A 5,855-nucleotide genomic window follows, 5' to 3' on the forward strand; every position below is an offset into this window, starting at 1 on the left:
ACCAGCGGAGTGAATGCCGCGTACACCCGTCACTACGCTGCATGCCGACGGAAGCTCTCGGGTTGCTAAATTGGCAACGCCGAGGTTCATACGGAGACTTGCCATGAGTTAAACAAACATACCAAAAATCAATCAAACTATCCTTAGTCCTCATCGGTCCTAAGGTGTGCAAATCGTAAGGGCTCATGAATACTTTAACCAAATCAGCCGATAGCCAAAAATTGCACCATAGTATATATGCACATTCATTATATAATCATGTGTGTAAACCATATACATATCCATGTGTAATCAAGTCAGCGGAATATATTCAATGTATAATCATAAATGTAATAATTTATATGTCCATGTGTAATCAAGTCAGCGGAGGTAAGATGTTATTACCCCAGGCCCTGATATATATATTTATATATATAAAAAAAAAATTGTAGACACGGGTATGTGACACTGGTCCGACTGCATTGAAGAGAATGATGTGCATGCCTTCAGACAAGTTGGACAGAGGAGCCTGAGCAGTGTACCCAGATTTTATGGAGGCAACAGTCAGGTTCCAGAAATATGTCACCTTGGAGCACAAGGACACCATCGCGGGCTACCAATCTTGGCATAAATTCGCTACTGTCAACCACAATGAAGATGTTGAAGAGTTGGTCTTCCAACAGTGGTCCGAGTCAAAGTGATGTCTAGCATGGCTTTCTCAAGCAATTTTGTCTCACATGGGTACATGTACATTGTAATGTAACATCATATCAAGTGTAAGTCAAGTGTCGATAGTTGGATGTAACATTCATAGAGTATATGAAGAGTCATGAGGGTAGGCGAACTATCACAAAGGGCAATGTCAAGGGTCACCCCACCCTTTGCTATAAATAGCCCCTCATAACCCATTGTAAAGGCTTTTGGTGAGACAAGATTCCGATAGGACTATCTTGGAGAGAGCTTGGACAGTATTGTAATGAGCCTTGGCTCCTCCACTGTGCAAAGATAGTACATCTCTTTGGAAGAGCAGGAGGTTATGGCTGTAACGTTGTGCTGTCGAAACTAGTGGTTGGACATGGATGTATTGTATGAATGGAACTTACACCTCTTAATACAACAAGAGCCAGCACGTTTCATGCATATGTTGTATTGTATTATATGTTATTTGGTTTACTCTAAATGATATTTGTATATGCTTGCTTACACATGCATGTATAGCTATCTATGTATGTATGTATGAATCTTTCTTAAATTTGTTGTTGGTTTAACCATAACTTTGGATTTCTAGCTAACTTTCCTTCCATGTTATGATGCATATTTAATCGTGAGTTCCCTTCTTAACTCCGTGCTATCACAGGTTTCCAAGGGGCACACTCATCTCAATCCCCGTGTCTTAGAAACTCTCATGCACCTTCCTTGACTGACTGCAATCGTCACACCCTTTCTATCAACAGAGTTATCTTACTTGTCTCTGTGCAAAATCATGGTTAAGGTATTACTGTATGACCCACTGCTAGGACTCCTACACTAAACAGTATGAGGTCTAATTGGGACTTCTTACCGGGGAGATCCCTTGACATGTTGGCGGGTCCAGCACCGTCAACACCTCCATGATAAGAATCCGATTTGGAATGGGGATATTTCTCTTTCCCCTTCTTCGCCTTAATTGCTAAGGTACAATTCTCTTCATCGTCAGTCTTTGATGAATCACCATCCTTCGTGTTCCTCCTGATATCCTCCTGCATCAAATCTCCGACCACAATCGTTCCCAATCTTGCAACTTCTCCCAACCATGGACAATCTCATGATAACTATGCCAACTCTTTAGGAGTCCTATGTTAGTAAGACTCAACATATCATCCTTAACAACCGCGATTCCAGCACTTCCAAGTTCATCACGACATTGAGTGAACTTGGTTAAGTATTTTGGAATAGTCTCGCCTTTCCCCATTTTGATTTTTCAAATTTTGTCCTTCAATGCTAATTTCCTTTGGTCACTATTTTTCTCATACAATTCTGTCAATTCTTTCCACATAGCATACGGATTTTCCTTACCATGGAGACTCGAGACATTGTGGTCTCGAATTCCCTCAAGGATTATGTGCCTCACATTCGCCACACACTTCTTCCATTTAGCCAAATTCTGTGCATCCGATGCTACTGAGTTAGGGATTTCTTGATCCACGAATTCCTTCAAGCCATTATCCTCTAGCACAACCTCCATTTTGTCCCTCCAGGCTATAAAATTTGAGTTTCCTTCCAAGGCATACTCGAGCCGCAAACCGTAGAGCACTATTTGCTGATCCTGAAGTATGTATTGCAAATTCAAATTTCACCTATTAACCCAAAACTCAAAACATCGAAATCTCCTCTAGTATATTGAATTCATCTCCGATGCCATGTAGAGAATCCTGTAGATTCACAAGATCATGCAATGTATTAAAGCATAGGACAAGAATCTACTTCTACTTTCAACTAGGGGGAGCCAATAGATCGATGAAAACAATATGAACAAGAAGAATATAAATCAATGACACATAACGCAATAAGTTTATCTGGGGAAAGCCACTGCTCATAACCTCACCTATCTGTATTGTATTAATCAGAAATATGAGTGAAGATACAAAGCTTCTTCTCACTAGAACAATTTCACACAAGTATTCTCAAGTCTCTGCCTCACAAGCCACTATTGGCCAACACTTAGCCAATTTCCTCTACCTTCCAAGACCGTATTTCCTTGTGCAATTCCTATGTCTAAATAACCCATATTAATGGGAATCTAGTGCTTCCAAAACTCTGCCATCCAATCTACGTCTAGTTCTTGATTGCATGCATAATCTATACAACTCAGTAAATCATACAACTAATAGTACATTGTCCCTGTACTCTAGTCCCAATTGGGTCTTTCTCATAATTGACATGCATGTGTTTCTCATGAGGAAATCTTCAGTTAACTGGAGCAACATTTCTGGATGCACTACTGCACCAACTGACTATTAGTTCCATAAACATTTTGGAACTAATTTAACTGAACATTCAGTAAACTAATTTATCTAATTACAACTCACCATTAAACTCATAATAGACCGCTAAAACTTATGGAGAACATATACATGACTTCAGAAAGACTTCCAACTCATAATTCCTAAGCTAATTAAGTTAATTAAACTTAATTAACTATTTGCAAGTTTATATGAGAATAGAATTCGATTTTAATTCATAGTTTAAATTCAAGGACAAATTTAAACTTGAATTTATTGTTGTCATTTCTCAACAAAAATTTATCTCCAAAGTAGTAATGCACCTATTATCCTTTTAATTAAATTGATTCATTTTAAAAATATGGCATATGAACTAGTGTAATATGAAGCAAGTTATGGTTTTTTGGGCATGTGGTATTGATAAGACATGGTATTGACCCATAGTATTGTAAAACATACTATTTACAAATTAAGGATCTTCATGATAAAGTGGGGGTAATGTCCATGATTAAAAATCTTGTTCCATGTTTTTTTAAAATGTATATAACATATATGCATCTAAAAAAGCATGGAATAAGTTTCTTAATCATGAAGATTTATCCCCACTTTACCATGGATATTCTTAATCCCTAAATAGACTTTTTTACAATACAATGCGTCAATACCATACTACATGCCTGAAAACCATAACTCATAACTAATCAATTTAATATGATAGTTGTTTAGATAACAACTTTTTAATTAACCAATTTAATTAAAATGGTAAAAAAAACATAACAAGTATGAATTTTTTTATAAATATTCATAATATTCTTTGAATGTTAAATCCCTACTATCCATTTAATAATTGTTAATAATAAAATTAAAATTCTAAAATTTTTATTCCTAAATAAAATTTCCTATCAACATAATTATAATAACTCTTATTACATTAAAAACATGTAATTTGTACATCATTTTACATTCTAATAAATTAATAAATATTTTTTTTAATAAAATAGTTTTTAATATCCTTCCACACAAGAAATTATATAATTTAAAATTAATAAATAAATAAAATTAAAAGTAAAATTATTTTCAACACCATTAAAAAAATCAAAACATTTCATTCAATTCATGTAGGCATGGAAAGATACATACGGCATTTTAAAGTTAAAAACAAATATATATATATATATATATATATATTAAAAACAAAAATATATATATATATATTAAAAACAAATTTTATATATATATATATATATATAAAACAAAAGTTTTGAGAAACACAAGGATTCGTTTAATTAATTTATTTATATAACAAAAGTTTGAGAGACAAAAGGATTCTTTTAATTAATTTATTTGGGAGTTGTTTATTAATGTCACAAATTTGTTGGACAACAAATTTGTTGTGAGAATTTTTTTAAAATATTAAAAAAATGAAAATGCTGGAAAAGCATTTAGTAGTATTAATAACTTATGCATATCTAAAATCTTTGAGTTTAATCGCAGTAATTTAAAATTTTAAAAAATTCAGTTGAATTTTGTCATAAACTAGTTTAAATTTTCAAAAAAATCTACTGAATTTTGTCATAATCTGACTTAAATTTTCAAAAAAAAACTATGTTAAATTTTGTCATAATCTATTAAATTTCATCATAATCTGACTGGAATTTCCTGGAATTTCCATTAGACTCTTTAGAAGTTTTTAAATAAAGCAAAAAATCGTCATTTTCTGACATTTTCTTCTGCGTCACAAAGTGGTCCCGAGCAGTTTGTCTGGCAGCCATTAAAGATAATTGCCCTCGATTCTCCCCTTGCATTGAACACACTATTCTTCCTTTCTACCACAACAGACAGTCGATGCAGGCTTCAAATATCTCCTCCTAATGCCTTCAATGGCAGAACTTGAGGATCATATGGCGATGGACAACTTTTTTTACAATAGAGCTCTCAAGGGGATGTACGTAATGGCAGTGGCAACATTCATCCCAGCAACTTTCATCAGAGCACCCTACGGACGCCACTCTCGCCCTGGGTGGGGTTCCTCCATATCCCCTCGGCTGGCCTGGTTTCTGATGGAGAGCCCCACTGTCTGGATGAGCGCCCTACTCTTCCCGCACGGTCGCATGAGCTCCAATCCAACATCACTGATACTGTTAATGGCCTTCCTCGCCCATTACATCCACAGGACCTGCATATACCCTCTCCGCATGCGACCAGGCAGCAAGCCCTACCCCATCAAAATTGCGGCCATGGGCTTTTTTTTCAACATATACAACACCTACCTGCAAGTCCGCTGGATCTCCCATTACGGAAACTACACGGCCGGCTGGCTCGGCAGCCCGAAGTTTCTTGTTGGTCGGCTGGTATTCATTACGGGGATGATTATCAACATGTGGGCGGATTCTGTTCTTTTAGCTCTGCGCAGTGGGAACGAGGGCTACAAGATTCCCAGAGGAGGGCTGTTTGAATATGTGAGCTGCCCCAATTATTTTGGGGAGATGGTCGAATGGCTTGGATGGGACTGTCATGACTTGGTCGTTCGCAGGTCTTAGCTTTTTTTCTCTGTACGGTTGCCAACCTGGGCCCCCGAGCCGCGGCTCACCATGATTGGTACCACAAGCAATTTCCTGGGCGTTATCGCAAATCTCTGAAAGTTCTTATTCCATTTGTTTATTAGTCTTTGATTAGTTTCCCTCTACAATCATTCTGGATTTTTTTAAATAATTCCCCTGATTTAATTTGCTTTTGTGGACTGTTTTCAATTTCTGGAGGTTTTACTTATAAGTGGGTAGTATGATATATAAGTAATGAATGCAAGTCTTATTATCAATTTTTATTTTTGGTGTTTGGAATGATTTCTAAAATTTTAATGTTTGAAATTGATTTGTAAGTAAAAAACTCAAAAGT

The 5,855-nt window shown here is 35.9% G+C and overlaps 1 pseudogene; it reads left to right on the forward strand.

Annotated features, from left to right (window-relative positions):
- Positions 1-4,840: 4,840 nt before the first annotated feature.
- Positions 4,841-5,625, forward strand: LOC149192807 (steroid 5-alpha-reductase DET2-like; annotated as a pseudogene).
- The last annotated feature ends 230 nt before the right edge of the window (positions 5,626-5,855 follow it).

Source organism: Pinus tabuliformis, chromosome 2_2 (genome assembly GCF_031772625.1).
Source record: "Pinus tabuliformis cultivar Carrire ecotype Pingquan chromosome 2_2, CPIR1, whole genome shotgun sequence".
NCBI classification, from domain to species: domain Eukaryota; kingdom Viridiplantae; phylum Streptophyta; class Pinopsida; order Pinales; family Pinaceae; genus Pinus; species Pinus tabuliformis.